Genomic DNA, 10,130 nt, shown 5'->3' with positions numbered 1-10,130 from the left:
TTATTTATAATTTATCATAGTAAAATTTGCAACATTTTCAGGTTAAATTCTTCTTAAATTCACTACTGAATGACACTACTCATACATAATAAATGTTTAAATAAATGAATCGATTAATTGATAGCTATGTTCTGAAAATTCTAATATCTTTACATTCAGTGTAAAGTTTTAAAACATTAATTCGTCAAGAATAAGTGAAGACTGATGTCAATATTTTATCTTTGTATTTACGTACAAAACCAAATTGATTTTTGAAAACCATTTTGATTGAATAGAAATGCTTACTTTTCATTAAACCTTTGGCTCCTGAAAGTAATTTAAATCTGAATTCTATTGTATATGGAGAATTATTTATTATGAGATGAATGAAATGGACTCACCAGTCTTTTCCCTTCACTATGGGTGGTAAAAAACCCAAAAATTACTTTAATGACTGATTTATGTGTAGCTGAAATTTACTAGGTGGTATTTTACCTTAAGTAATAAAAGATTATGCATACGGTGAGAAAATTTTTTTTTTTTCAATTGTTATTCGACAATAGGGATTTATAATTTCTTCTTCACAAAATTTTGCTAAATATATTCAGAAACATCCACATTAAAATGTATTCTTATTATGTCACATCTAACATAAGAATATATATATATATACATACAATACACTCCCGATTATCAGCGGAATTGGGTGGTGCAGCCGCCGCGGATAAAAAAAATCGCAGATAATCCGAAAAAAGCTAAAAACGGGTATAGCAAAAGAGAAAACAGTCATTCCAACTTTGAAAAATCGTTTTATGTACAATAAAACGTAAAATAAACAGCAGAAATGTTTGACTAACACTTACTATTTTAGTATATCACTCAAAACTACCCTAAAATGCATTTTGTTAATGAAAACAGAAAAGTGATTTGTACTTACGAGAGGCGTCAAGGATACACAGAAAAATGAATATATATGTACTGTTTTAATACTGTAATACATTATGTAATTACAAAAGCATAATTGTAAAACTACACCTTTTTGAAGAACTCAGTCATTTGTGTTTGCTTCTTGCTTTGGAAGCCTTTTCTCTTTGCTTGGAAACAAAAACAAAAACAAAAAAAACCTTAGGGCGGCAGGCGCGGATAATCGGGAGTCTACTGTATATAATCAATTAATTAACGAAAAGGATTAAATTAAGGAAAGGGTATACCTATGGCTACAATTTAAATGCTCAAAACAGGGCTATGAAAAAATTAGATATCTCTGACATCTGCAATAAGATTAAATCTATAACTATCAATACCTAATAATAAAATAAGCCAAAATCTTTCATGTGTATTATACCTACTGTCAAAAATATTTAAAATAATGCTAATTTTCCAGCAATGCGAATTATTATGGCCAATGAGATAGGATGGGTACTAATTTACTAGACAGAATAGCATGCTTTACAATATTATACGATGTTGTGCAATATACTATAATGTATATACTATACAATATCTATCTATCTGTCTGTCTGTCTAAGAGAGAGAGAGAACGTTAACGTATTATAGTATAAAATTAATATATGCGAGCTATTGGAGTTGGAAAGGGTAATGGAATCATTGAATAATTATTCAATATGTTGCGAATGATAACCAGCGAGATATCTCTTCAAAGCTTTTTTGCTTACCTTTTGTTAAAGGTGTTATCCACCCCTCCTTTTATACATAAAAAAATTAGAGTTTGAATTAGGCAGCAAACTCAATGAGCCCCCTCCTTTCAGAGTAACATTTTGTTCCTTGCAGTATAGACAATAATATCAAATGTGCGTTTTGAACACTCTTTTTTTTTAAACGACTAAAAGCAGAATTTGGCACACAATTGCAATTTTAGTGACAAGATCAATTCCAAATTTCATTTATCTTGCTCATTGAATTTTTGAATTACTTCGCTTGTATGAATGTATATGCAAATTTAGAGACATGCAGATGATTAACCCTTTTACAGATTAAATTCAAAATTTGATAAAGATATTAGTTTCAAATGCTAAAACTGTGTGCCAAATTTACTCTAAGTCTTTGTTTTTCTTTTAATAGGCCTTGCTTTGCATTCAGACATAAAGACAAATTTTTTTATGAATCACATTTGTTCAAAATTGGATGAAAATATATCTAAAGATATGGAATGAAGATCGCATACCAAATTTCATCCGTCTGACGCAAAGATTTTTTTAGTTACCGTATTTGCAGATATACAGATAAATTCCAAAAAATGTTTTTTTGGAACTCTGTAGCGATCTGAAACATGAAAATTCATTAACATCGATTTTGAATTTTTTGAGGATACAATATTTAATATTTTTATCCACTCTATTCCGGAAAGAAAAAGTATAATGCAGACTCAGGAATTCTTTACAGTATAACTTTTCCTTAAAAAATATTTTAGTCATAAATAATGGTATCATTAAGTAAAAAAAAAAAATGCAAGTACTGTTTTATATTTTTAATTCTTAATTTCCGTTAATTCATTCTTACTTATGTTTAGATTTAATCATTATATCTATTGTTTTATTTCTTTATTACCGCTTTTGGCGACAAGCTGGTTGATCAAATTTAATGCTCACTAAAATTTTCAATCAAATTAAACAACTTGGTCTCTTAGTTGATTCTTCAGCAAAACTGTGTTTAAACTTCAAATTTTGACAATCAAATAATTTATATTATTGTAGATGCCTTTTGCCTTTATTCTCATTTTAATATTTATGTCCTTAATTTTCTGTCAGCTCTCGAAAAAACTAAACATTAAACTGAAGTTAATAAATTTCCATTAATACAGAAAAAAAAATTGCTAAAATTATACATATTTTTTTTAAATATGAGCACAGAAAATGGAATCCTACAGAATTGAAGTTTTACGCGCATTACATATTTTAATAATTTATGCAATATTTTAAAGAATCAAACCATAAAATTCAGTTTTTATTGTTACTTTCAAAAATATTTGAATGGCGCATATGATAAGATAATTAATATATTGGCATATATTAATTATATTATTGTAAGTACATATAATGATATATTGGCTCATATAATAATAATATTTAATGGAGCATATAATAATATAAATGTACTTCTGATATTTTTGGCAATCCAACTTTTAAATTAAAAAAAATCTATTTTCTGGGGCCAAATTTGACCCAGAATATTTTGAATATCCTATTTTAGAACACTAAACAATTTCATAATTTTAAACTAAATCAGTCTTCGGAGAAAACTCCGAGAGCTGATTCTTATATCTTCGTTGATTACGATGAATTTTAAATTTCTCGTTCTTTTGTAAAAGTAATATTGCTTTTCTCATAACTCACTCAGTTGTATTCGCAATAAACAGAAATGTCGGTATCTCAATTTTATTGAATACTAGCCGCCTTTGACGACCAGCCGGTTCGCCAATCTTAATGTTCGTTAAAATTTTAATAATTAAATATTTTATGTAATTTCTACTTTAATAGCTTCTTCATCAAAATATTTTAAAACTTCAAATTTTGATTATCATATAATTCATTCATAATATTATAAAGGCCTTCAGTCATAACGTAATATGTATCTCTCTCATTTTCTGTTAGCACCCGTAGAATTTATGCTTTAAATTAAAGTGGGAAGAATTTATCTTCAATTAATATAATAATATTTTTTTACTGAAACAAAGCATTTTTTTATAATCTGATTACTGAAAATAGAGTCACTCAGCGTTTAAACTTTATGGGCACTAAAGAATATCTTTTTAAATTTATGTAATATCTCAAGAGTTGGTCAACAAAATTTTCTTAGATTCATTATGAGCAGATCGATTCATTAACAATGTTTAAATTTAAATGCATCAAACACAAAGAAAATAAAACGAATCGTTTAAAATAAACGGTTGAAAACAGGTTTTAAAAAAACTACTTAAAAAACGATGTACTTAAAACTATAAGCATATACAAAAAATATATAACTAACATAAATACAATTTACTTACAAAAGCATGCAACTAACCCAAAAATAATTTAAATCATGCATTGATAACGTTGTCATGGCAACAATCAGAACAGAATGCGCATGCGTGAATTTTCTTCGCCGGTTACGTAACGCAAATACGTGATTTTTTTCTACGCCAGTTGGGGTAACGCTATGCGGATTAGAAATTTTTAATTTCCTTTATTCTGTTTTATTTTAATTCAAAAGTACTTCAGAATGAATCTGAAAGATTGTTAATGAATCAATGTTTAATTTTAAATGCATCAAACATTAAGAAAATAAACAGAACCGATTGAAATAATCCGCCGAAAAATTTTAACCCTAGCCTCATTACTGTTGGGAGAAAAAAAAACTGAAGCCTTTCTCGTTTGGCGCTGGGGATAATGGAAGATTTTTTTGGCGGAAAAGTTGGCGGTGGGGAAAATGGAAGATTTTTTTGGCGGGAAAGTTAGTTTTTAATTAATAATTAAAATTCTAATTAAAAATTCGAAAAAAGAAACCCCAGGTGCACATTCCCAACCTCCAAGGTATACATGTACCAAATTTGGTAGCTGTATGTCAAACGGCCTGGCCTGTAGAGCACCAACACACACACACACACACACACACACACACACACACACACACACACACACACACACACACACACACACACACACACACACACACACACACACACACACACATTGAGCTTTATTATAAGTATAGATGACTCATAAAAGTGAAGCTCTGTAGAAAAATATAAAATATCAGAATATATCGCAAATTATTTACTCAAACTGCATAAAATGGTATTCTTTACATTATTTAGATCATTTTTCCTGTTACATGTATATGGCTAAAGCTATTTAGGAAGTAGGTATTAACCCCCGATTAGAATAGAAATTATGCAATCATATACATATAGTACATGAAATCATGTTCTAACTGTTAACTGCATCAGGTGATATGCATGATAAAAAAATAATTGAAAACGCCCTACAAGGCATTTTCCAGTCGTCATCCGACATACATAAAAAAAATCTAGAGTTATGCTCTAAAAGGTATATCATTAAATCACCTTGCGACATGCGTGATGAAAAAAATCGTTCGAAACACTTTACGCAATAAATTGTAAAACTTTAAACTACCAATTTTGATGAGAAACTACTTCTTGACTAAAAGGTTTTCATTAAAAAAATGTTCAAATTTTAATTTGATTTTTTAAAAAAATAATCAAAATTTCATCATTTTTCATCATTTACTTAACAGTATATTATCACACAAATCCCATTTTTATATCGCAATTTATATATAGGATTGAAATATTAGCCTTCTACGGACATCACTTTCCTAACTAACCAGTCATTTTATCTATATTTTAAAAGAAATCAAAGTATTTTGATATATATATTTTCGATAATACGTTGATTTCTAAGACGTAAAACAAATGCATTCTTTACACAAACATTATTTTCGATTTTATAAATAGTACACTTTCAAAAATAATGTAAAAATATACAAATGAATCTTAAAATATTATTATGCTCCGATGTTTCGAACTAGTATTTCGGATCTCGGTATTTTTTTCTTTCAGGAGCTTTTAAAAACTGTCTACGACACTGTGACTTTAGGAGAATGGTTCTCAAATATTTAGTTTTTAATCAGAGTAATAGGTCAAAGCCGACCTCTCGCTCAGTATACCTTCTCTCGAAACTGAACCGTGAAATTTTTTAGAGTAATTTATTCTCTATACACCACAGACTTTTTTATTCTTTAATGTTTGTTAGTCCTTATTTATAATGCAAGATACGTTGAAAGAACACGGCTACATGCCAATTATATCATTGCAAAAAAGAACTAAAAAATATTTCTCAGTAAAAAAATGATACCTTGATATCAAGAGCATTAAACGAAACGTAGAACTACAATAAAGTGGAGAAATAAAATATTAAATATAAAAAATTTAAAGCCTTCTGAGGGACACAATATCACGTAGATTGTATATAAAATCCTCAAGTTAAACTATAAATTAGGTATAAGGTTAATTATTCAGAAGTTAAAATTTTTTTCTCTTCCTTTCGTTGGTTTAGAAAACATTTTTACTTAGTTTATATTATATATTAATAAAACAGATTGATATTTGAATTATAAACTAGCCAAACTCTTTTGCAGTTATTAATAACCCCTTACAGATTCTTTTAGCTTAGAATAAAATTATTTTTACTGAAGAAGTCTAATTATTATTTCATAAAGTAACATAAGTTTGTTAGATTAAATTATAAAAGTATTCTACGTGTAATATTTATTGAGGAATGATTATTATACAAGAATTTTTATTTCTAATGTAGAATTCTAACTATTAAATATCTAAAAATTTCTCTTCTTTTTATCGTTACTTATTTTATGTTTGAACATAATAAATTTTGAAAAGCTTAAAGAATAATATTTTGAATATCAAACATTTTGTATTAAGTCACTTTATAATGCAAACAAATGGATATTTAAAGGCTACAGCAAATCTAAATTAATCTGAAAAATTTAGAAGCAAAATTTCCCTATGTTATATTTCTCTTATGAAATTTTATTCATTTTGATTTGCTTCATATTAGCAACAACGGACTACGCAAACGATTTTTCACCCGTTTACAGAAGTGTTAAAATTCCCAAATATTTTCAGTTTCAGGATTTTGATAGTAATAATATTTATGTTAATGTATTTAGAACTTAATTATCAATTAATCCAGTAATTTGATTAAATTTTGATACACTACTTATGGAAGTATCTAATGCCCAATATCAAAATAAATTATTAGTTTCCACCATAAAAAGTAGGAAATATTTAGAGTAAAAGAAATTACTATTTATATTATAAATTTTCTGATTAACTACTTAATACTTTTCGTTCTTTTTTGTCTAAATTATGCACCCTAAATCGTATATTATATATAATACATTTAACAGTGACTTCCTAAATTACTCTATCATTATTCATGTTATATTAAATTTTTAAAAAAATCTGACAATAATATCATATAAACAATTATAGCAGCACTAGTATTTATTTTGTGTGAAAAACATTTCTATTCCTTTCGTAATAGCATCTTATAAACAAGATAGCACCAAGAACTTAAAATACTGATTTTCTTAAAATGACAATGCAGAGAATTTCATTTATATTTGGTCTTATGAAGAATTAATTGGATGAAAAAGAAGAAATATATTTTTAACAAAGAATGTACTTATTAAAGATGAAGTGATCATAAAAAAAAATAGTAAATGGGCATTTTTATCCACTTTATTTTAGCTTCCAGCTTGTTTTCTTTCCTTAAAGTTCTGATTTCTGACAATAGAGGGCAGAAGTGGTGCGAATTAACTTCTCCATTTGCCAACACTAAAAATCTAGCACTCTTCTACAACGCTAAAAATCGTCTGCGCTAGTTTGCAATCTACACAGGAATCCCAAACATTTATATGCATAAATAAAACCTTATGTAGATTTTAATACATTGATTACATAATATCAAGCAGATAAGAATCCCATTCCCAAGATAAAACGAATTAAAAATTTTCCTCAAAATTAGATTTTAATAAATTTTAACTATGATAATATGGAAATTAGCTATAAGTAGCTCCATTAAACATTATATAATATCAGTCATGTACATGACCTGCATATATTCTTATGTACATTTTTTTTTCTACTTGACCTTTTTCAACGTCGAGATGGTAGAATTTTACAATTAATTTTTCCATTCCCTTTCTGAAATGTACAGTTTTAAAATTTCGTACACTTGTGTTTTTCTACTTACAGCATAATATATACTAATAATTTTTATAGAAGTAGAACTAACTAAAATAAAAATTAAGTGCCGCTTTAAAAATTGCTTTAATAAATATTTTGCTGTTAATACACTTAAGACCAATGATTGAAAATATTTTTTTCTTGTTATTTTCAAAAATATTCATTTTAAATATATGTTTCTAATAAATTTTTTCTCTCATATTTTCATAATGGTACTGTAGTTTTATTTTCAAATATCATAAATTTAAAAAAAGAACAAAGCTTGTATTTCCAGTTAAAATCCAACGTGGACGTTAAGAATATTTAATCGGATAATGATTTTTACAATCATTTTTAATATAAAACATTTTTTTTTCTTCTCTTGCATTGTGTTCCTTCTTTTCATATTTAACATAGTTGTGATATCTTCACTGCATATATAATATAATGTGATTAATTGGTTTTTATTAATAATTTGTTATTGCAAATAATAGTTGAACAATCGAATTGACTGTAACATGTATACAAATAAATAATAAAAAAAAAATTTATGCATCTTTTAACGAATACTTTTATATTTCTTTTGACGATTTTTTGTTTCAAAAATTTTATGCTTTTAAAAGCATTTATTAAATATGTCTCTTTACTCATATTTTAATACTTTTTCTATTCATATTTTAATATTATTTATAAAATTGTGAATAATTTTTTCGTGAAACTATTAACTATCATCAGAAGTCTACTAATTCCCTCTTTAACTTATTAGAATCAGATTGCAAAAATGAAATAATCAGATTGCAAAAATGAAAAAAGACCCGGAGCTCGCGTACAGTGACTCTTTTGATAAATATTAAAATTTATTTACGTACATAAATAGTAGAACTGATTTATGTACAGTTTTAATGGCATATGGCACTCATGCCATTCAAGCTTTTGATAATGTCAAAATTAAGCTAACAATTGCTTTTTAATTGGATATTGACTTTAAAGTAAGATTTTTATTTCGTATTGTATGCACTTTTTAATTTGTGCACTCTGTAGTTTATAATGGACTGATTTCACCAGATTATCATTTTTCAGATTTAAGATTGCGAAATTTTAAATAAAAATATTCCACATCAATAATTTAATGTCCAAAAAATTGATGTTCCGAATGAATAAATTTATTGCCAAGTACTATCAACTTGTGAACATTAATGAAGAAAATCACTAATTAATCCATAAAATAAGTCAGATCTTTCCAAGTGTTTCTAGATTCCAGTTCTGATTAATGCATTAAGAGATTTTCCCCCTATACATTAATTTTATCATCATTATATTTATATAATCAGAAGTTTAATCTAAAAATAAGTAATATATTTCCTAGTGCTGTTACATTCCAGTTTTAATTCTCGCATTAATATATTTCCAGCCTATGCATTAAACTCTTTATTATCTTTTTTATAATCCGAAGTTTCTATAAAAAAAAAAGTTAAATTTTCCTTTATTTGCGTTATTTAAGTTAATGAAGAATGATAGCCTTAAATAAGCCCCAAATGACAAACTTATCTGCATCATCATTTCTACGCCAATTTTATATTTTCCCTGAAATTATTGAATTAAATCAAATGCTAATCAGTTCAAAGATTCTATACACTGATATAATATATCAAAATGCCAAAAAAAAAATGTGGTGAATAATCTATTATTTTACTAGAAAATGAAAAGAGAATGGAAAGCTCTAATAAACTCGAGTAATCACGACTTTGTCCATATAATATCAAACCATCATTTTTGCTAATACCAAATACCGGATAAGTGTAATTTTAAAATATGACTTAGTTTCAATTCGTCTTCACTGTACATGTTATCAAATCTATATTTCCGATGCACAGTGTTACGAAATTTCCCGGGTTCGTTTGGATAGTGGGAGTTATATGGTGTGGAGAACACTCAATCAGCAGGCGGCAGTTTATTTACAGGAAGACACACAGGACAGCACAAAGACGACAACTATATACAGCACAGAGAAGACTATTATCTTCAGCCACGAGACGTGCAAACAGCAGCACACAACAAGACTCTACTGCAGACAGTAGCGCACAGCTTAGTTCAGCACTAGCTTGACTTCGTCGCTCCTCTGCTAATCCCTAGAAGACCAGTTCTTCACCGTTGATTCCGACTACTCTTCTCTGTCGCTTCCGACTACTCTCTCTGTCAATCCCGACTACTCTACTTTGGCAGCTGCGGCTGCCTCCTTTTATAGGTCTCAGGAGGCGGGCATAGAAGCCTCTCAACCAATCAGGAACGTTCGAGGCGTATCTCGGTTCCTAATGGACGGCTCGGGAAAATTCTCGATGTTTCGGGTATAATCTATTTTGGAGCCAAAGTCGCCAAATGGTCG

Source organism: Argiope bruennichi, chromosome 9, assembly GCF_947563725.1.
Source record: "Argiope bruennichi chromosome 9, qqArgBrue1.1, whole genome shotgun sequence".
In the NCBI taxonomy this organism is placed as follows: Eukaryota; Metazoa; Arthropoda; class Arachnida; order Araneae; family Araneidae; genus Argiope; species Argiope bruennichi.
This window is presented reverse-complemented; position numbering follows the sequence as displayed.